Source organism: Corvus cornix, chromosome 4, assembly GCF_000738735.6.
Source record: "Corvus cornix cornix isolate S_Up_H32 chromosome 4, ASM73873v5, whole genome shotgun sequence".
NCBI lineage: Eukaryota > Metazoa > Chordata > Aves > Passeriformes > Corvidae > Corvus > Corvus cornix.
In genome coordinates, this window is record NC_046334.1 from 47454728 (window position 1) to 47477685 (window position 22958).

General features: G+C 38.9%; 1 protein-coding gene across 9 annotated transcripts in view; it reads right to left on the reverse strand.

The window, feature by feature from the left end:
* The window catches only part of GABRB1 (gamma-aminobutyric acid type A receptor subunit beta1), a 123912-nt gene that overhangs the window by 76160 nt on the left and 24794 nt on the right, over positions 1 to 22958 (reverse strand). The window contains exons 1-2 of one of the 9 annotated variants that reach the window (XM_039550731.1): positions 3490 to 19664; positions 1720 to 1901 (exon numbers count right to left, since the gene is read on the reverse strand). The exons of 6 other annotated variants lie outside the window; for them this stretch is intronic. The gene's annotated coding sequence lies outside the window, so the exon portion shown is untranslated. Of the gene's footprint in view, positions 1 to 1719; positions 19665 to 22958 lie in introns of those variants that run through there. 2 more of the 9 variants (XM_039550730.1, XM_010401714.4) reach the window with 2 other exon arrangements.

Consider the following 22958-nt stretch of genomic DNA (forward strand, 5'->3'; position numbering starts at 1 on the left):
AAATTGTGTGGGTTCTTTTTTTTTGTTTGGTTGTTGTTTTAACACCATAAGGGACAAAATTAGAAACAGCTGGTGATGAAATAAAATGCAACATAGGCTTAGCAATTGTAGATCAGCGTCAATTCTTGTTTATTATGACTGGCTCCCTAGATAAAAGAAATCTGGCGGACCTTAGCTATCTAAAGTTCAGTAAAACATCTTTGATTACATGATGCAAATGGAAGAAGATGGGAATTAGAACAAAAGAAGCGTCATGGTTTAACCCCAGCTGGCAACTAAGCACTCCACAGCCACTTGCTTACTCTCCCACCCCTCCCAGCAGGATGGGGGCAAGAGAACTGAAAGGGTAAAAGTGAGAAAACCCATGGGTTGAGATAAGAACAGTTGAATAATATAAATTAAATAGTATCAGTAATAAAATCATACTGAAAATCAAAATCACAAAGAGAGGGAGAGAAGGGGAGAGATAAAACCCAAGGAAGACAAGTGATGAAAATGAAAGCAATTGCTCAGCACTAGTTGGCCATTGCTCAGCCAGGGTCTAGTGGCACCCCGGCCACTTCTGCCCTAGTTTACTGGTCAGCATGGCAGCATACGGGTATGGAATATCCCTTGGGCCAGTTGGGGTCAGCTGTCCTGGCTGTGCTGCCTCCCAACTCCTTGTGCATCCCCAGCCTCCTCACTGGCGGTGTGGTATGAGGAGCAGAGGCAGCCCTGCCTCTCTGTAATCACTGCTCAACAATAACGAGAACATCCCTGGGTGCTCAGCAGTGTAGCCAGCACAAACCCAAAACACAGTGCCATACGGTGCAACTGTGAAGAGAATTAACTCTACTCCAGCCAAACCCAGAAAAACGAGCAGAATGCTTAAGATTCTGGATAAAAGGGGCTGTGCCAGTACTGTATGGTGAACATAGAAGTAACATGCCAAGGGAGACTACAGGTGGACATACTCAAACGATGAGAATACTCAAACAATGAGATTTGGGACTAATTTTTATTTTCTCTTATATTTTTTCTGCCACTAGAAAAATCAAAATGTATCAATGAAATTTGCAGCTGATATTAAAATAAGGAGCCACTGTTAACATCAGAGAGTATCAGAATATCAAAATGATCGTTTTGAATGCTGGGGTAGTACAAGTGGGATTATATTCAATACTGAAAAGTTACTGAGACCGATTATAAGGATTTCTTTTATGGGATGAGATTGGGGAATGGGATGAAAAAAAAGATGAAACAGATGAATACTTATCTATCTGTCACTTGAGCATCAGGGAATAGCAGCATCAGAAGGAAGCATGAGGTATTTGGGGTTTGCTGTTTGGGGGGGTTGGCTTTTTTTTTTAGGTCAGCAGAGAAATGGAAAATGAAAAGAATTTTGGATCACCCAGAAGTAAATACTTAATGAGAGTTCCTCTAAAATGTTTTTAATCAAATGACACCTCTTATTTGTTTTGTTCTGCTTTTTTTAAACTACTTTATTAAATAATTAAGTATAGATGAATATACTATAAAAATATAATCATAAAAATCAATACATCAGGCTGTTGACACTGTATCTTTTAACACTGGAGAGGTCAAAAGACCTCATAAATTGTGAAAAGAACTAAAGAATAATTAAAAAAAAATTATTTCTGTTCTGAAAGCCCTCCCTGAAGTTCCACTTAAACGATTCAAAGCATGTGGGTGTTCAGCCTCTTTCTAAAGTACACATACCAGTTTTTATATGAATTCCAGAATCACACAAGTTGGAGGGAAGCTCCAGAAAACCTCCTCCAGCTCACAGCATATCCAATAAGATCAGGCTTCTTGGGGTCTCATGCACTTGAGCTTTGAGTATCTTCAAGGATGGAAACTGCACAACCTCCCTGGTCAACCCGTTCTGGTGTTTCATCATTCTAGAAGAGAAAATCTCCATTCTTTTCTTCGGCCAGAATTTCTCACATTCCAATTTTGCCCCTTGTCTCTCATCTAATCCCTATGACGTGTGTAAGTTAAACACAAGAAACCTCACATACTGAACTAAAAATTTCATTAGAGCTGATTATGATTATAAATGATATTGAATGATGACACTGACTTTTAAATTCTTCTTATATATTCCTGTATATGTTTTAACATTTATTTTTGAACAGGAAATTTCTCATTGTTTAAAAGCATGTTAAAGTAGAATTTCATGCGACAACATAATATATGGTTAAAAGTTTCAACTGTATTGTAATTATTTGTAAAGTAATTTTTGCACCACTGAGTTTATATTCGAAATTCTGGCTGAAATGCTTAGTTTTAAACATGTACACAAGAAAATCAAGTAGATCAAAGGACTTCTGTAATTTGCTAAATCTTCACTTACAGGTGAAGGAAAAGTTCTCACAGACATGTGTTGGGTTGATGATCTTAAACCTTCAACTGGTGGGGAAAGTCTGTCTCCCATTCAGGTGTAGGTAATCCAGGAAATTACTTCCATCCACATATGATATTTTCTGAGGTAATCTCCTGCATTATTTTACCCTGTAATATTCCAGTAATAGCACCTGTGTGCATCTATGTTATTTTTCTTTTAAGTGTTTTGGAAAAATACTGGGAATTAATTTTTTTTAGCCACGAAATGCCATCATGTCTCAGCAGAAAAATGACAGAACTGGAGCTCATGAACAATTAATCTAGATCATTTTACTGTGATTGAATTCTTATTAATAAAGAACAAAATAATAGTGAGAGCTTTGAGTCACTCTGAGTAACAGCTATTAAAAGTCAGATGTGTTTTACTTTCTTTTAGATTCTTGTTGAATTCCCAAAGAAACGTTAAGAAAACTGAGGGATGAGGAGGAAAGGAAAGAAAAGCAACTTTTGTAGTATACTTTTACTAAAGGAATGTTGGGAATCAAATTCTGTATTTGCATGCTTATAGAGACGCACAGGTGCTTTCCAAATACATCAAGCATTTTCTTTAGCTGGTGTTTGCAAATAATATTTCTTTTTGGCCATTGTATATTGTATAGAGGAATAAGAGTGTAGCTCAAATACTAAGTCTATAGGAATGCTTCAGTGTGTATCTCGGCATAAAAACTGGCTTCCAGCTAAGCCTTTTGTAATCATCTGCAAGCTTAGATAGAGGAAGATCTGACATTTGATTTTAGAATACTAGTTCATTTCCCTTTCTTTTCTCTAAGGTATATCATATTTCCTTAATAAAAAAGAAACATCTCCCTAACAGAAGACACTGATATTACGATAAAGGAGCATAATAGAAGCCATAAGGACTGAGACAGTGTTTGCATTAATTTCTCATCTTTTTGCAAATATTATTTAATATCAATTTTTACTTTGATGTGGCTGTTTCGTGTGGCTATGAAAAGTAAGATACTTCCTATTCAAGCCACAGTGCTCCTGGCTCTCTTCATCTCCTGAGCATATGCTGTAAAGCCACTGAGGAATCAAAAGACAACTGGAGCCTGTACAAATTCTGAACACAATGCATCCTACCTTTTGAATTTGTCTGTAAACACTGCTTTGGTTTGGTCAACAGATAGCCTGGCTGTTGCCCAGGCTTACAGATGTTCTTCAATCAGACTGCAAAGAAAGGCTAGAGACGGGTGTGGTGGTTAAGGCAATACATCATTTGTATGGGTACAAAGAGAAAGCAAAATTGCCAGCGGAGATGCTGGGACAGAGGAAGACAGTATTGCAGAAAAAAGGAAGATCTTATTTCAGTCCTGGGAAAATCTGGAAGAAGAAATTACAGGAGAAAGTCAGAAGCTTTACTGTAAATTTATCAAGGTGTTAGCGTCATACAGTAATTGTTTCTGAGCCTCTTGATTTTTATACACTGTTAGTTTAAAATACTGAACTGCTCTGTTAGAACTTCTCGAGCTCCTATATATACTTCAGAGATGTACGAATACACAATTTGATCACCTGAACTTTGACAGTAGTTTTCTCATGTACTTTCTGTAACTTTTTGATTGCAGTGTCCTCTCAGCAAGAATATTCAGCCTTGATTTAGAAGAAACCTTTTGACTGCTTCCATTCAATCATAAGTTACTGAGCACGCCATTCCTTTGTTTTCTCAGCTGAATTTAGAGGCAGTGGGACCTGGGTCCAAGTCCTTTTCTTGAAAGGAGTTAGTATTTCTGATGGGTAAGAATGTATATATATTTATGATCTTAGCCACACCCAGCACAATGGGGCTAGAGATCTAACACACTCTATGAAGGTTTGTAACATATATTCCAAAGTGAGAAGACATAGGTAATAATAGCCACCAGCAAACCCAGAAAATTATAAAGTAACATGGGATTCACAGAGCTCCCTAAGCAATGAAAAGCAGCACACCAGCTTTCCACAGAAAAAATGGTAGGGGTAGGTGTGGATTGCCTTTGAAAATCAATGCTCTTTTCTGACAAAAGCATTGATTTATAACAGCCAGTAGTATCAGCTGTAGGCAACCTCCCTGATCTCATAAAGACAACTCTTACATTTCACAGATGCTGAAATCTAAATCTAAATTTGATGCCAGTCTGGAGAAATGCTTTAATGAAAGAAACCTAAAATCCTTCCTTTAGCTGCTGCTTTCCACTGTGAGTGGCCACGTGTAATTTTTTCTCCTACAATGATGAGATAATTTTGAAAATGCTTGTTGAGAGATACAAAATAGGTAGATTTTTTTGGGGACATTAACAGAGAATTCAACACTAAATTCTGCGATTATACACGCTAGCCACTTGAACATTCTTGTGAGTTTTCTTTAAGTGCTTCTATTTCTCTAGCAAGTTAATTAAGCATTTAATTTCTATTTCTGTTCATACATATCAAACTTTCAAACCCCTACTTTGCAACTTTGCAATAATGATCCCATCAAGAAAATCTGTAATATTACAAAGTGAAAGAAGCAAAATTTTCTGAACGTTTTGTTCACAAGAACTTGCATGTTAACGAGCACAGACTTATGTCTGACAAGGACCTTTAAAGGAAATAGAAGAATCATATTAAATTCTTTTGATGTCTGTTTTGCTGTATTTCTGGTAAATTAGAAAGTCTGTGCATACCGCTTTGACTATTCTGATAACCTGAATTTTGAAGCAATTGGCCTGAATTTCTGCAATTCTTTCAGTTTTTGTTATTTGCTTATTGTGTACCACATAATTGGTTTTCATTTCTTCGTAAAACCAATGTCTTTTATGTAACGAAGTTCACTTGTGAACGGACTAGTTTTGAACATACTAGAGCAATATGCCCATTATCTTGCAGGGGAAAGTTTGTAATTACCTTCGCTCATGGGAATGTGTTTACAAAGACAGTATTTAGAAGGGCCTTGTTTTGGAGTAAAATGGTATTTCACACCCTGCAACAGCCAACCATATCAGTTCCACCACAGTTTATGATTTTAACCTAAAACCTAAAATACTTGAAATACTAAAAATATGCCTTTTTATGAGTGCATCACACATAAAGAAAAAGAGAATTCTCAACATTTTCTCAGTACACTAAAAAACGTACTTGCCAGAGCCATTCATGCAATGCTGAGTATCAGAATTATTCAAAGATTTAAAAAAATCTTTTTTGATCCTAAGATTTTTGTCTGAGTTCCTTTTCTTTCATTTTTGCTTCCAAATTCCTCTCTTATAGGATAGTCTATTTTTCCATTTTAGCCTTTTACTATGTGAACATAAAAATACTCCTTTATCATAGGTATAATTGTTTACTGATTACAGAAAAGACTAGTACGAAAGGCTATGTCAAGTCCATTTACAGAATTTGTTTTGTAATGGACTTGATATAAGGTGTTTTAGAAAATGAAGGAAGAAGAAATGATGGGTCAAGCTCAATTAATTTTGAAATGAATCCATAAGAAACATGATCTTTTTCCATAGAGGAGAAAGGCATATTATTTCCTGTTAAAAGCATCACTGATCATGAAAACTCACAGATCACCTCGCCAAAGGATTTCTCTTCCCCAGCAGTGACACAAGGCTGGACCTTTAAAGTATGAGGCTTACTTCAACATATTTTTCTTAGTTTCCTAACGTTATGATCTACTTTTCAGCTCATTCTAGCTAGCATGTCTGCTTTGTTTCTTTTTTTCCCCTCTCTAACTAAAGTCTAAAGCCCACAGTCTGTTAGATGTTTTAAAGCTCAACTTTCTTATATGAGTCTCATACTTTTCACAGAAGTTGGAAGATGCTGCATGAAAAGGGTGCCTGTAGCAGTTTTCTTCCACTTGCACATGAATCTACAACACACTATTTAAGAATTTAAGAGAATGAGGTTTCTGTCATATGTTCCTAACTCACTTTTCTTCACTGTATTCAACATATTTCAGCAGTCAGTGTTAGCTTTAGTGGATATTTAATTTATTTAGTGGATATCTAGCATAATTTCTCTTGAATATGAAAATAGAAAATACTTTCTGTTAGTTTTGCCATAAGTCAACTTAATGTGATGTATGCTCAGACAGCTAGTCCTTCCTGCTTCTTATGACTTCCTAATTCCAGCATTACCTTAATGGGAAAATTATGTGTATGTATAATGGAGTCCACAACCTGGCCCACAGGTGACTACCAGGCAACACTGAAGGAACAAATACTAATCTCCAGAGCTCTAATGGGCAGGGGCCGGAAATTTTGCCTTCTTGTGTCTTATTACTGGTTCAACCTATGTTGAGCAGATGTTCTCTGCTATACCCTCATTAGACCTGGTATATCAGTCATCCCAGCCAGAGGACCTATTCAAACAGCCAGTGGCCTTCATTTAGCCAAATCCTTAAATTTCCTTTGGGAGGAAGCCCAAGTGAACTGTGGAAATAATGGATCAGCACGACCTCTTTGGAGAATGAGCTGGTGGCAAAGTCCGTTTGTGGTCTGGAAAGCAGGGTGAGAACAACAGGGTGCCCATGACCCTCAGGCAGGTCTGTGCAACTCTGCTGCTTACAGTGGATACACCAGGACACCTGTGATCTGTTGGAAGGTGTCATACATGAAATCCCTAATTAGCTTGGTCTTTGCATGTTAAGTGCCTTAATAAGTTAATTTTGAGTTAAATATGTTTTAATTAAATGTTAAAATTAACCATCAGCCCAGGTACAGAAATCAAGTTTTGTTATTAATGTTTTCACTTGTTCAAAGCAGTTTATTTACACCAGTCCCAGTTAAAATCCCCCAGTTAAAAGTTTCCCACTTAAAAATCCCTTTTCAAACTTTAAGCCACTTGTACACTATAAGAGTTATTTTCCCCATGTTCATTGTATACTTTTACAAATGTTTTAAGATGTATTAGATGTATTTTAATATTTTTTTAAGGGTTTCTACTTTGCACCTTAGACCCTGGACCAACTCCAAAACCCCAGATTCTAACAGCCAACAGCTATTTTTAGCCCCATCGCCGTTATTCTGCAGGCAAGCTCCATGGCAACCTGAATCTTAATGAGGGCATGTTACCACCCTTGCTTCAGCTGATACTACCCCCTGACAATGACGAGCTATTGGTAGACAGAGATGATCTGTCAAAGGGAAAGTACCAATCACTTTGGACGAAAGGGGTGTGCTGTGGGCTGACTGGGGCGGAGCAAAGGCACTATAAAACAACGAGGCAAGCTTCAGAGCAGTGTGGAGACTACTGCAGATTGGTTGTGGTGGATGCTAGTGCTGGGTATTATCAGCCTTACTCCTATTAAGAAGTCTTTAATAATAATTTTTCCTTAACTTTTGGATTAGCTAAAAGTCAGCCCAGCACTGCAAGTTCTTCCACCAGATGTCCAGTGCTGTGTAAGCCTGAAGATCTATAATCCCTGCGCTCCTAGGGCATACCTCCTGAGCCACTAGGATCCCAAATTTTTATATTTTTCTAATTTTTGTAATTTTTCAATTTTTCTGTTTTTAATAAATTAATTTTTCTAAGGCGTGCTGTAGGGCTACTTTGTGAAAAGTCCTCGGTACAGGGGCATGACCCAAGGCTGTTTTTCTAGCCTTCTAGATCACCTCAAAGCATGTTTCCTCCTAATCATGGTGAGGGCAGTGGATTCAGGCTTGGAGTTAATTTTTGTGCGTAGACTTGAGTATTTCCACGTTTCAAACAACAGAGGATAGGAAAACATATTTGATGAACACCATAAATAATGGAAGCAGATGATTTGAACTGAACAGTTTTGTGGTTTTCCTGGAGGAAGTGAATCACTGCTTTTATGTTTTTTAGGTTCTCCTATGGCATTTGAGGAGTCCCAAAGTCATCTTTGTTTTACAGTATTTCAGAGCTTTTGGTAAGGGTTCTAACTTTTGTTTGACAACACCCAAATTAGTTGGTAACTAACATTTTCTTTTGGTTTATGACTGGACTTTGTCTTAAATAATAGTGATGTTTAAAATAAAGAAGCGAATGTTGGCCATTTGTTTTCTTGTGCTTTTCCTGTTTTGTCATGTCCCACATTTATTCTTCCTCTTCTGCCATTTCTAGCCAGATTCAATTAATAAAAACATGCCCAAGACATCTATCTCTATATCATGTTTTTTTCACTTAGCCTTGCTGAGTTTATATCAAGCTATTTCTCGGTGTGCTCCCTCAGGGATTTCTTGGTCAGCTGTCTGAGAGTCACAGAAACTGTATGGGAATTTCTTCTTCACTTTGATCCTAACAAATGTTAGGTGCTGGGAGAGAAATGCTTTCTGAAACTCAGGGACAGGAATACACACTTCTCCTAGAAGTTCAGAACATTAAAACCATCTTGTGTTGACACTGGTCAATACAGAAGTAGATGTCATTTAAATTTTTTTAATGTTAAAGCCTAAGAGTATAATTACACTTGCCACAGTGAACTGTTCTTTCATGTTCAGTACTTACCAGCTTGCCTTATTGTTTTTAGTTTGCATTTAATTATCATCAGCCTCTGATGTCGCTAGGACAAATTGTCTCTCCAACTACATGGCAGGAGAGTTCTGTGTTTTAATGTTTTCCTGTCTCGTATATCTTCAGCAACCCACCAAGGAAAGACCATTTTTGTTCACTTGTTTGTCCACCGTGTAAATGGACCACAATTAGTCTGATTAAAATCCTGCGTCTGTGTAGGTGAGGGAAAGAGGCTTGAATTAGGAAAGAGTTATGTAGCCATCTGAGATGCATTATCCATGTACACAGACAAGTAAAAAGAAGCTCTGTTTGAGAATAATGCTTATTACCACATCTGTATGAGATTCATCAAATTAGCACTACATGTAGGTTCTGGTCCGAGGACTAGTATGGAAGGAGAAAGTAAGTTATAATATGGACAAGATCTGGAAAGATGTTTTGTGCCTTCTTGCCTTCCACATGCCTGCAGCAGTGACAGGTACTGGTCCTTTGTGGGAAATCAAGATGTAGGAGAATCAGAACCTTGTGTTAGCACAGAGTTCACTTCATTGTGAGTGCACACGTCACTTCATGAACACGTGCCTCCCAGAAGGAAAATCAGACACGTCAAGTACCTCATTACTGAGGTTTCAATGAGTGTTAATTGATTTAGGGCCTGTTTCTCTTAACGAAGTGTTGGGTTAACTAAGTCCTGTGCTGACTAAACTCTGAGTAGTTTCTCCTTGAAAGTATAAACTTCAACCCTTGAATAAACAAGTACACAACAAAGGAGTTTAGAAAGGATGATCTTTAGAACCAGGTCACAAAGTCTGAAGGACTACATGGCGCTGTAAGACTTTTACAAAAGCCATATATAAAATAGGTCACCTGTCCTGCTGAAGTGGTTGCAGACGTTGAAACAACTGCTCTGTAAATGAATTCTGCTCTGTGCTAAAGAGCTACCCACAGAGATTTGAGTCAAAACCTTGTGATAAACATCTTCAAAATGGGTTCATAAATATTGTACTATGCAAGTGGGAAAATAATTTTAAAAAAAGAAAACTAGACACAAAAATTAAATTGGCACACATGTGAACGAATGCTATTAATTTGTCTGTTTTACAGAATATGACGTTGTAAGTCCTTTGATTAGCATTTTAGTTTAGACTGCCAGCCCCGTTATACTAAGGATATTATTTCTTTCTCCAGAGGACAGCTTTCTGAGCAAAACCTCCTTGGGCAATCACTTTGGGAATATGACATGTGATGCTAACAGTCCTTTTTGGGACAAACTCTTCAAGGCTTCTGTAGTTTGGAAAGGGAAAAGTCAAAAAACAATCCCTGAAGAATGTCCTGATTGAGATTTTTTTTCTTTAAGTGTCTTTTCTTTTACATACTATGGCGCTTTATGCCAACTTTTACCAAGGTGTCAACTATTTCTGCCTTAATTCCCATGACTATTAATAGGTCTTAAGTTACATTCTACAACTACACCCAGGACTTCAAAAGCCAGGCACAAACCCCAGATATGTGCCACATGCTGAAATACATCCAAAGAGCAGGTCTGTGGGTTCTAGCAGTTTTTAAAAAATCAGACCACTTATCTGAAGATGTAACTAAGAAGAATTTGGAAACAAGGAGAAATGAAAATCATTCTAGCCCTAGAATGCTGTTGGAATTTTAAAAATACGGTTTATTGGCAGCTATATCCACCATGCCATGCTTTATTGTTCTAATTTATATGTGCTATTTAGCCAATATTTACTACTTTACCTATTTACAACATTCAGTGGCTTGTTTTATAAGCCATTGTAAAACTAGACATAGTATAGATTTATTGCTGCTAAAATATGTCATGATAGTGCTCCAATCTACTGTACAACTGACAGGTAAGGCTGATTAATCCATCATCCTCTACCATAACTAGTTTCAGAAATTTATTATTTTTATTTTTTAATGACCTTCAGAAGTCATCTCTGTGTGGTGTCTTCAGACGCTGAAAATACAGACTTTCAAGCCATATGCTAAACTTGGAAGGAAGTAGAAAAATAAGAGCTTAACAGACTATTCAAAACATGTCCCAATTCACAATTAACAAACAATTCTGAATGTCTTCTTGCAAATTAGTAAGTTGCTAGTATTAAGTAATGTAAACTTAACAGCATTTGTGCAAGAATGATTGTGGTGAGTTTGCACTGAGTATTTTTTTTGTTTTTTCATGGTCCCCAACTTCTCTGTGCCTTAGCTCACTCACCTGTAAAATAATACATCTTGGCTATTTCACAGGGATGTTCTGAGACTTAATTGGTTACACTCATTAAAGGACTGTAGCACTTTTACCTTTCACTACAGGAGTAATTTGAAAAGCAGAAAGGAATAGGAATGAAAAATAAATCACTAAAATGTTTCCTCTGCTGCTAACTTTGCAAGACTTGTTTAAAGTGGGAATGCGTAGGCTTTGGGAACCGGAGACAAAACAAAAGACAGCATAGTGTCTTCAGCCTAGAAAGAGGGTCTGGAACTCAGCTACTGAAGGCATCCTGTTAACCTACCACCTACTATGATTATAGCAGCTGAATCCTTTGGAAAGCTATAGCTCTGGCACTAGAAATAGTGTCTTTTTACTGAGTATATTTTTTGAGACCTTTTTTTGATTCAGAACCAAGGCAAAGTGTATTTGTCATTGCCTGGGGAACTGCAAGCATGTGCCTCCTCTGAAGGCTTTTATTACAGTTCTGCTTGAAATTTTGGTAGGCTTGCAATCCCAAGCGATTTTTTGAATGCTTAGGAGGGAAATTGCTTTTTATCCTTTCAAGTAGTTTGGATATAGCAGCTACTCTCAACTCAATTAGTATTTATTACTTGAAACACTCCCTGCAGCTACACTACAGGAGAAAATTAACATTTGGTTAAGAAATTTGCAATTCCTTGATACAGAGAGAAATATATGTATCTATACACACACACACACACACACACACACACACACACACATATATATACACATATTTGAAGAAATGTAAATTCCTGCCTCTGGGGAGGAACAACAACATTCACTGGTATATACTGGTGGACACTCACCTGGAAAGCAACCTGAACATGAGCCAGAAGCGTGCCCTTGTTGCAAAGAAGGTTAATGTTACCTTGGGCTGTGTTTGTCAGACATGTTGCCAGCAGGTCAGTGAAGGTGATCATTCATTCCCCTCCACGCAGCCCTGGCAAGACCAAAGCTGGATACTGTGTCCACTTCTGGGTTCCTTTAGAACAACACACACATGGAACTACTGGAGAAAGTTCAGTTAGAGGGCCAAAAAGGCATTTAAGGGACAGGAGCACCTCTCCTATGAGGAAAGGCTGTGCGAGGTGGGACGGTTTAGCCCGGAGAAGAGAAGGCTCAGGGGCAATTACACTCATGTCTATAAATGCCTGAAGGGAGTGTGCAAAGAGAACAGAGCCAGGCTATTTCCAGTGGTGCCCAGTGACAGGACAATAATGAGCAGGCACAAACTGACACACAGGAAGTTTCTCCTGAATTTCAGGAAACACGGTTTTCACTGTGAGGGGTGACGGAGCACTGGTAGAGCTTACCAAGAGAGGTCATGGAGTCTCATCTCTTGGAGAAATTCAAAAGGTATCGGGGAATGATCCTGCACAACACACTTAGAGTGGCCCTGCTTGAGCAGAGGGGTTGGACCAGATTACCTCTAGGGGGGCCTTCCAACCTCAAAAATTCTGTGATTTTTATTAATGTAGAGTTTATTGATAAGCTTGCAGTTCTTAGATGGTTTAAATCGTGGATGTTTATGCAGCCACAATGTCTACTGAGGAGAATTTGGCTTTTCTGACTAATGCAATCACCCTTCACCAATACATGTTTGTTCAGTAGATGGAAATGTTTACTGAGATCACCCAAAAGGTGAATTAGACTGAAATGGGTTTATCTAAGCTGTAGTGCTCCACACATTCTGCTAGCCCATTGCATGCTGCATTAGCTGCTTTCTGCCTTATTACTCTATGAAGTTCTAAATGTTTTGTGAGAGAATTGGCTTTCCACATCTGATACCTCTGCTGCTGCAATTAGTGTTAATGGATGAACTAACAACCAGTTTTAAAGAGAGGGGATAAAGTAGAAACATCTCATGAACAGTAATGTACCTTTTCACTTCCTGTCACAGCAAGCTAGGAAGTGAGAAGTACAGGCAAATGAACAAGAATGCAATGTGCTCTGGGGACTTTGAGCTGACATATGGTATTAACAGGTATCTATTACAAGCAAGGTAATTTTTCAGGCATCCATTCTTTAGAAAAAAATGGAAAATTTTGTAAACCTTTTTTTGCAAGTGTTTTGTTTGTTTAACTTCTCAGTGAAATTTCTGGGTACCTGACTTGTCTCCTGCTTCCCACTTTTGCACTTTACGAACACTTTAGCTCAAAAGTTCTACGGCAGAGACATTCACTGAAGGGGCACACTGGGCATGTGGTGAACTCAACTACCTAAAACAGTTCTTGGAGTCCCAGATATTTTGCTTTGACCTCTGTATGTAATTTCTGTGGCTCAGGCAGAATGATGGTAATCTGCATTGTCATTTTGTTTCTGATGTTGATGTCGGCTGAAAATGATGTTGTTGTGCCATACAACACAGGCAGTTAAAAAACAAGCATTCATGTACATGTCAAGGAAGCCTTTAGGTGATCCATTCTGAAGTGGATCTGATATAGAGACAAGCAGCTCCCAACAGAAGCATGATATGAACTTAAACTCACTCCTCCTGAAAGGGAGCTTAATTATAATTTTCTATTTACTGTAAAATTGTAGACATCAGATTTGTTTCAAACCAGTTTGAAAATAATGAAATCACTGGATTTTTTTTCACGTGGAATACATTCATACACACTGCACCTGTTTCATATTGTGTTGTTTTATGGTGCTTTCTAGCAAGGTAAATGGGTAAAGATCTGTGGCAGTGAAGAACTGTACTGACTAGTTTGGCATTGAAATGACTACAAGGAAGAATAAATCTAGTGCTAATCAGGTAACAAATATCAAAATGATGTTCCTTAATCATTTGTTATGTTATGAAGAGGGATGTTTTGAGAAGCCAGTAGCAGTCACTGAAGAAGATTTTAATGTCTAACATTTAGCCAACAGTAAGAAATTAGGGATTTAGGATTTGAGATGTCTGCAAAATTAATTACAAAAGAAAAATGGGGACTTGGATAGTACAGTGTGCAGCTGTGATAAGTGAAATCTCTGGTTACAAACAAATTATTTCAAGACTGGTGTTCCAAACAGCTCACAGCTGAACCTAACCCAAGACTGGAAGCTGATGGCAGACCATGTAATACACTAATGAAAAAAAGAGCACTACAGCAGCAGAGAGAATCAGAGGAAATCTACAGCTGTGATACGTGTAAGAGAAGTCTCTGTTTTCTTTGAACTCTTCCTTTTGTGTCCAATACTACTCCTACCAAAGCTTCAGATTAAAAAAAGAAATCTGTTGAGTTTTTTGCAACAGAAGCTTTTGTAGGTAGAAGGAACAGATTCAAACATACACAGGGGACAGGAGATTTCTAAACTATGTAACAACAGCTTTTAAAATATGCTGTGTTTCCTCAAGGAGGTAAAGGTGTGTTTGGTGTGCCTGTAGGCAGCTGACCAAGGTGCTGCACACGGGAATGGGGGAATGTGTTGCAGGTGAAGGCATGTGCAACTGGTTATAAAAGATGCAACATCTAAGGAAGCAACATTTAGTAAGTTGAAAACTCAGGTGTACTCTGAAGACCGGGAAAGATGCCAGGGAAAAGAGACTATTTCTGAAAGTATTATGTGCTGGGAAAGATGCTGAAATTAGCTTCACTGTGCACTCAAAAGGGAAGTTGCAGGGGGTAAGGGGCTGAAATCAGCACCAATATCTATTTTGTGCCTGAAGAAGTTGAACGTAACAAAAATTTCAAGGAAAATTTTATGGTTTATTAGTGGTCAGATGTGCTGTTGCCTTTTACTTCATATACTAAGTGCCTGTGTTACGAAGAAATTTTAATGAACTTGGTCCCCAAACAGCTAACACCACTGGCAGTAGGATTCGATGAATAATTCAAGCAGGATAATCCTGGCAGAGTCGTGAGGCTCTGCCTTCAGAGGCACACTCTGTATCCTGGGTGGAGGAGGGCTGCTGCCAAGGGTGTACTGTACAGCCTAGCCTGAAGTCACGGCACCTAATGACTGTGAAGCTTTAATCTTGGTGAAAAAGCAATTCTTGGCCTACTTGGGAAGAGCGTCTATAAAACAAGCGAGGGAGGTTTCAGATGCACTTCAATTGTGGCACTTGTTGGAAAGGGTGTAAGGCAACCTTAAAAACTCTTGTTTGCCTTTAGAGAGTCTTTAACATGGAGCCATTACTTCTAGATAGTACAGAGAATGCTTAGGGCAATACACTAAAATAAGAAATCCAGCAGAAGAATATGATGATTACTTCCAAAAAGCTGGTTTTGAGAATATTTGGCTTCTGGCTGAACAGAATTTATTAAGCTAATAACTCTTCTCCTGACTGGAACTGATCGAAACTGCCAGAAGCAGGACACCACTGTTGGGCAGTTTGGGATCACTTGAAGCATCAGTTGGGAGTTACAGCTCCTGCTATAATGGATCTGACCAAAGATCCATGGCCTCTGAAAGCTTTCTGCATAGTAACCTGAGTTTGTTTCTTTCCCCTGGGCTCTTGCAGCCAGGTTTTCATGCCTTTTGCCTGCACTGCTGGGGGGTAAAGCATCACAGTGAATAGATGGGGCAGCTAAGCTGTTCCTTTAGAGGCCTTGTGCTCACCTTGGACCCGAGGCCCCAGGGAACTGCTGTACCAGCTCACTCTCAGATAGTGACTTCTTAGCTTTCAATTTCTAACTCAGGATGACAATGATCTATAATGTATTGCTAACTCCCTTTTTAAAAAACAACAGAAAAGACAAAATGCCACAATGAAATGAAACAAGGGAATGGCTAAGCCATATTAACATGCTTGGAAAAAAACAAAGCCCGAGCAAAGCCATTGTCAGTGTCAGAGATCCTTGGCTGTCACATTCAATCATACAAATGCCAGTGATGTTATGTCTGCAGCAGATTGTGTTTTATTATTTACAATGGGCTGTGGGGAACTTGCCTTTTAGTTGATTTGTTTTGGTGCTACCATCTTTGCTCCCCTAGGCTGTTTCAGGTCTTCTGAGAGTCCTGGTGCAGAGCTAGTCTTTTCTCAAGATGTCCTTAAACTTCAAAAGTTACTTTTCTGTATCTGTTGCTGGAACACTTTTTTTTTAATTGACACCATACTGAATGTATACTTTGAATGCAATACTGTATGTCATATATTCTCTTAATAAAATCAGGCAGAGGGGGGAGCTTTCTAATGTAAAATTTCCTTACTGATCTTTCAGGAAGAGTGAGCAAGCATTCAGGACCAGGCAGTAATTTCCCAGAATTATGAAGAGCTGTGTTTGGTGTAAGAGTGTTGAATTAGGCAGACTTTTAGAAGGTTGGCAAAGGAAACATTTTATAAATTAGAGGAATCATCTCAGATCTACCTTTAATTTAAAAATCTGTATACACACAAATTTTGAGCAGGGACGAGAGGATGCAGCAGAGCATCATGAGAACAGATGATCAGCACTCGGCAGTTGTGAGGACAAGACACCGTTACCTAGCAACTTCTCAGAGCTGTCTTTTATAAATCCATCCTGTCATGGATGTCGTGTATACACCACAGTTGGTCTCCACAGATTTTGCACTACTTAGTACTGTAAAATATATCTTCTGAGCAGTAGCATCCTTGGCAGGTATTAAATCATGCCAGTCCAGGTTGTTCTTGCCCTACCTGCTCCCACAGCAAGGCGAGGGCTGTGGATTTGTTTTTTTCATAAGTTACCATAAGTTGCTTGAGTTCAGAGATGGGGCAGCATTTGTAGGAGCTGTTGCTCAACCTCCTTCCTTCTTTCTTGTACAGATAGAAAAAGAATGGAGAATGATCTGTGTTGATTTCCATGCTTATAAGTTGCCCTCCATCTTTTGCAACAGACTATGATCTGCAATTTTTTCTTTCTGAGGTAAAGAACCCTTACTCTGGCTCAGTATTAAATATGAAATGAATAAGTGGAGATATTCTCAATTTTGACAAGTGCTTCTTTCCTATACCTCTATACATTCTCAGACAGATGATTTGATTCTGGATAGACATTTTGGATGTTACAGGATTACAGATAGTCAGCGAGACTGATTTAAGGCCTTAACTTTTCTTTCTAATCTTTGCTTACTAATTGCATTTATTTTGAGATAATGCAAGTACACCATTGTTTCCAATGGCATTTGGAGCTGGAATTTGGAAATTCCAATCTTTGTTTAATGTTTTACTCTTTGCAGTATTTTGAGGTGTATGCTGTAATACTGTAAAAAGGGAGTTGGACACATTACCCTAAATATTACACAGAAAAAATACTGTACTGATTCCTGGATTACCCTTTTAAATTACTCCCATAAGCAGAGGGAGTGCAGCAATTCTTGCTTCAGTAAGTAGTTATCTCCAATTTGATGTGTTATGAGCTGGACTATTTCTCTCGGATTCCGTTACAGTACAAGTAGTTCAACAAGCCAAGCTTTCTCTACAGCTCCTAGAAGCTGACACACATCACATCTCAAAAAAAAAAGATTATATTAAAGAATAATTTCATGTTTTGAAGTGACCAAATGCAGTAGTAAAATATTGTAGCTTATGACTTCCTCATGGTAACTTTAAGTGACTTGATATTAACTTGTAAACTATCAGAGACACTGAGAGGACTGAGTTCCCATTCTGGCTTTGTGAGTTTTCAGCATTCTTTCTATGGGAGAAAATGTCACTGGAAGTTGTCGCTATCTCTAAGAATGCTGTAAAGAAATTATAAGATACAAGCCTGTCACAACAGTGGTGAATTCAGCCTTAAACATGTTATTGACAAAGAATTGTTGGTTGGGTTTTTTTTTAGATTTCTGTCTGTAATAGAAAAAGCAGTGACTAATGACAGAAAAGATTCTGCTCTGTCTTTTCCTTTACTTATCTTGTCTTTGTGTCAAGATACTGATAAACTCAAAAAATAGCCTGAAAAAAGTGTGATGTGATTCAGTTCAAGACACATTCAGGTTCTGTACTCAACAGGAATACTGTTTACAGTATCCCTGTCCTGTATATATAGTGTATATATACAGGACAGGGAACAAGAAGCAGCTCTGAGCAAAATGATCTGTAGCTTACAACATGAATGTGGACTAATCGCAAGCTGTTGCAGAAGGAAAAGTGGGATATGCTCTAGCGGGATGTGTAAAGAGAAGGACAACCTGCAACATCTTGTATTTAACACTACAGAGAAGACATGTAGGGGATAAGATAGATCAGTCTCCAAATATATAAAAGGCTACTGCTGACTTGACTAATGTTGCTGACTTTTTGACCTGCTAAGTCAAGACAGCATGGGCTTAGAATGCAACAAGTAGATGTCATTAGGCAAGGGGAAGACTTTCTAATACTGAGGTTATGTTTTACATCAGTTACTTCAGGATGTTACAGGGAATCGGTCACTGTCAGTTTCTACTAACCATATGTGTTGTGCAGGTACTACTATAGCACCACTAACACTTACTTGCAACATTCGAAGAAATGGACTGTGTGACCTTCTCAGGCTTCTCTGGGATTATGCCAATATGTACAACTGCATTATTTCATTATCAGTATTTGGTCAGAGGCAGGATGAAAGGCAATATAGTTTTGAAGTACGTGAATTTATTTTACAATTACTCAAATACCTACTCGTGCCAATTCCTACCATCCCAGTAGCAAATGTCAGTAACATCTGAAGAGTCCTAAATACATACAGAGTGATCTCTATGATATAAATTATCCTGTTAACAGAGCTGCACGTCATCCTCATCTGCAGTCTTGTTTTTGAGGTTCCCTACAGCCCCCAAAACCTTTATTCTCTTCTATTACCTCTCCTCTATTACCAGCTGTGGAAAACTTCCTACAGACAACTTCTTCAACCCCCTCTACCATGACACACAGTCTTTCAATCTGACTATGACAGGTGGTAAGTTGTAATAAGGACCACCCTTTCTCAATTGTGTACTCAGGACAGTGGGAACTGGAGAAGAAAAATATTTGCTCTTTCATACCAGCTGCATTCCTATGTGCTTTTTTTTTGGCTCACATGTTTCCTTTATCAAAGTATTAAGACTTGTAACTGATAAAGTCTTTTGAGTCAGAGCTTCCACCTACTGTTTGATTAACATCTTGCACATGGGTTTTCCCTCTGTAAAGATGTCTGTGTCTCTCTTTGGTACTTGCTTTCTTGACCTTCACTGGCTCAGAGTGCCTAAGGCAGTAGATCAGCTTAGTAAGCGGAATGATTTCAGGTCAAACCCTTGGCAAGACATATGAGTAGAGTACTCATTCTGGAAATGGCTTTAAGCAGCAGAGCTTGATTATTTGATTAGTGCCTGATTTCCAGTTAAGCATTTAATAAATCTTATCCATTATGGTATGCTATGCACAATATGTAGCATATGAAAGTGGACATCTGTTAAGACACCCGCTGTGCTGTTCAGCATATTGGCCAGCCAGCCAGAGTGCAAGTGAAGCAAGCTGCCAAGCCCTGTGTGAGCATGGGGCATCACAGGGAGAAAAAAACAGGGCATGGGAGAAAAGAAATGGTAGAGGGGTAGTAGCAATGATGGAAAAGAAAGGAAGTGTTTTAGGACCTAGGGGAGGAGGCTGCAGCCGCTGCTTATCAGGTCAAACACAGGGATTGAACCTACTTGTTTCAAGTTGATTACTCAGCATTTCCCATCTGATTTTTTTTTTTTTTTTTTTTACTGCATTATATTTCAGCTCCACATGAAGACAGAGGCTGGAGCCAAGATAAAAATTTTGCAGCCAGTTAGTTGCTGAGCAAAGTGAACTGAGCACAAGCTAAGGGTTAGATCACAGCATAAGACCACCTCAGGGAAGCTGCTCTCATTCAGAGATTAATTAATTGGAAATGCTGCTTTTGGCCCCGTGAACTACACTGGAAGACGGTAAAAATTTTAAAAAGTGTTTCAAAACTAGTCACTGAGCAACCAGAGGGTCTTGACAGGAAAAGGAGCAAGACCTGTCAGAAGGATGGACTTAAAGATTTTTTGAATACTCTTACTCATAGGAAAATCCATGATGAAGTACTTGGTAACATGAAAGAAAACAAGCTTAGAAAAAATGGTGTGCTTCTAACAAGGAACTTCCCCTATTTTCTAGCAAAGTCATTCATTATCAAGCTATTTTAAAGAAACTCCTTGTGGTAACACATCTGCACACAGTCTATTTGGTCCAGGTAGGAACTGAACTCAGGGAACCTAGCTTTTTCAAGCAAAAAATGAACATACCTCCCTGTTTTGAAGGTTTATCAACAAAAATCTAAGTGCTGCTGATTGCAACATTAACACTTAAACTAGTACAGAGGGCAGTAAGGTGCAGCATTTTTTCCTATCAAATGTAACAATTAGTATAGTACTTTTTATGTTTTTATGTTTATGACAGACCTTTATTTTTACAGAAAATTACATAGTTTCTGCCTTTTTATAATTTGTGTGCTATTGTGAGTCTCTTAACTGCCACCATGCCTTCAAATTTCAGCCCCATAAGACTTGAATGATGAAGTTTTCTTCAGCTGAAAGTAATTTTAATTTGAAATGCACACAGATAAAACAGTATCTTATTTTTTAACTCATCAGTGCAAGTCTGATGGCATCAGATGCCCCTAAGACCTAGTGCTTCTATGACTTAATTACACAAATTACGTCTACAAATTAAGACTGACAACATCTGAAATCAGTGTCATTTGTTTCATCTTCCCTTGACTCTATTTCCATGCTTGAGAAGTTGAGTGCATAGACAGGAGAAGTATTACTGTGCTCCTGTTCCTTCTCTGGCTGCACCGTTGGGACCAAAAGGACTTGAAGCCATGGCATGAAATGCCTCCTCCCAGCACAGGGAAGGGTCTGGGCACACCAAGGCTGTGGTTGTAAGAAGGACTGCATGTAAGAAGGAGGCATGAAATTAGCTGCAATAAACAACATCATTCATTTCCAGGAGGCTTTAATTGCTTTATACTCTTATGTAACTGGGACCACTGACTGTGTGGGTGGGTGTGTGTTTAAATGCACATCAGTGTGTTTCTGTCATGCCATTTCCAGATGGTAAATATGGAACTGGAGAGTATCTCCAAACAGAGCTTTGTTATAGCCACTCACTCTGCTTCATACTGGGAATGGAGAAAAATGTCTAATAACATTTACGACTGATTCAATTACCCTGGCTTATTGACATATTTTATTGTTGATTCTTGATTTAATTTTTCCCCCTGCTCACTATCTCACCTAAATTGTCCCCCTCATTTAATAAATATTTTTTCTCTTTATTTGAAGTGTCATTTCACTTAACAGAAGAAGAATTTTTCACCACACCTTTGACAGACACTTTATGCATCTTAAAATGACAATGAATTGATTGATAACTTGTTGGGCAGACATTTCTTTCTCTTATGACAGTAAAAATGAGCTTAGATTATGATTTGGACCAGATTCCTAACACCTATGGGGCTGTGCTCTGACCTGAAAATTTCTACCTTGGTGGAACACAAACAAGGCTTACAGTGAGCAGATTAGTTTATACATTTTAGGCCTTCATAATTTCTCTTCAATAATCTGAAAAGGTTTTTTCAGGTTGTCATAGGTTAGCAAGCATAGTCTTGGAAGTGATGTTCTTCTTACAGCTTTCTCTATGACCTGACAGAACCTATCAGCTGGCCAGTTTGAATATGGATAATTCTTTATGCCACTTAAAGTTGTGACCGCCTCTGTGATTCACACTTAAGAATAGACAAACTCCCCCCCACAGCTCTCTCTTCTTTCCAGTGCTGGGACAGGTGGCTGCGGGCCCCGTGCGGGGGCCAGCGGGCCCAGCCAGGCCCTGCCTGGGCCAGGCCGGGCCGGGCCACGGCCATCCTGGAGCCATGGACCTGTTCCAGCCATGGAACCCCCCCCCCGCCACTGCCTTGCCGTGGGCAGCTGGAGCGGCTCGGCTCTCCCCCCTCTCCACTGCGATAAGCCACATTCCAGCTGCAAGGCCGAGGTGAGATTAATGCTTTTCTTGCTGTGAAGAGCTGAAAACCTGAGGGAAGAGAGAGAGGAGATGCTTAAAGCTGAAATTCTGTTGTGAAGCTATGATATATCAGAGTATCCCGCTGTAATTTCATGAAGATATGGGGTGTGGAGTGTTGAACTTGTACTTGTGAGCAAAAGCACCTGCGCTGAGATAGGCAGATGCTGACGCAGCTGTAATTTCATGAGAAGTTTGAACAGGGAGAGATGGAAGCGATGAGGACTTTTGCTCCAAATGGGAAAGGAGAAAACCTCAGTTCCTAGAGATGCTCCCAGATATAGTCCTAAAGATGAAGATGAGGAAGACCCTTTGCTCCCAGGGAAGGAGAAGGGCTTCTGTTCTTAGAGATGAAATGCTCCCAGAGATGGGTGACGAGAACTTTTGTTTCTGAATGGCTCAACCTTAAAATTGTACCCCAAAAACCTTCAAGAGTGGACCCTCGAAAGCAGTTGTGGGAAAAGCTGCAAGTCAGGGGAAGGGACTCACATCGCGAGCAGAGAGACTCCTCTTCCTAAATGGACTGAAAAAGGTATTTGGAAGTGGGCGGCTGTCTCGTTGTGATAATGTTTTCATAGCATGAGCAAGAGAGACTCCTCTTCCTAAATGGACTGAACAAGGTTATTATGGAAGTGGTAAACAGACTGAACATCTCAAGGGTTGTATTTTTACATTGTCAGTGGGAGGAGGGAGGAAGGTGGGGGGAGGAGAAGAGTTCTGAAGGTGTGGTATGATTTTTTTTTCTTCTTTTAGGTCTGTTAATAAACTACTTTATATTCTTTCAAGTTTGGTGCCTGCTTTGCATTTCTCCTAATTCTTATCTCACAGAGGATAAACAGTAATGAGTCGTTTGGACCAAACCACTACACTAAATTGGTGTTTCCACCTGGTTAAAACCCAACCTGCTACAAGGTAGCAGAAAAAATGAGAGAA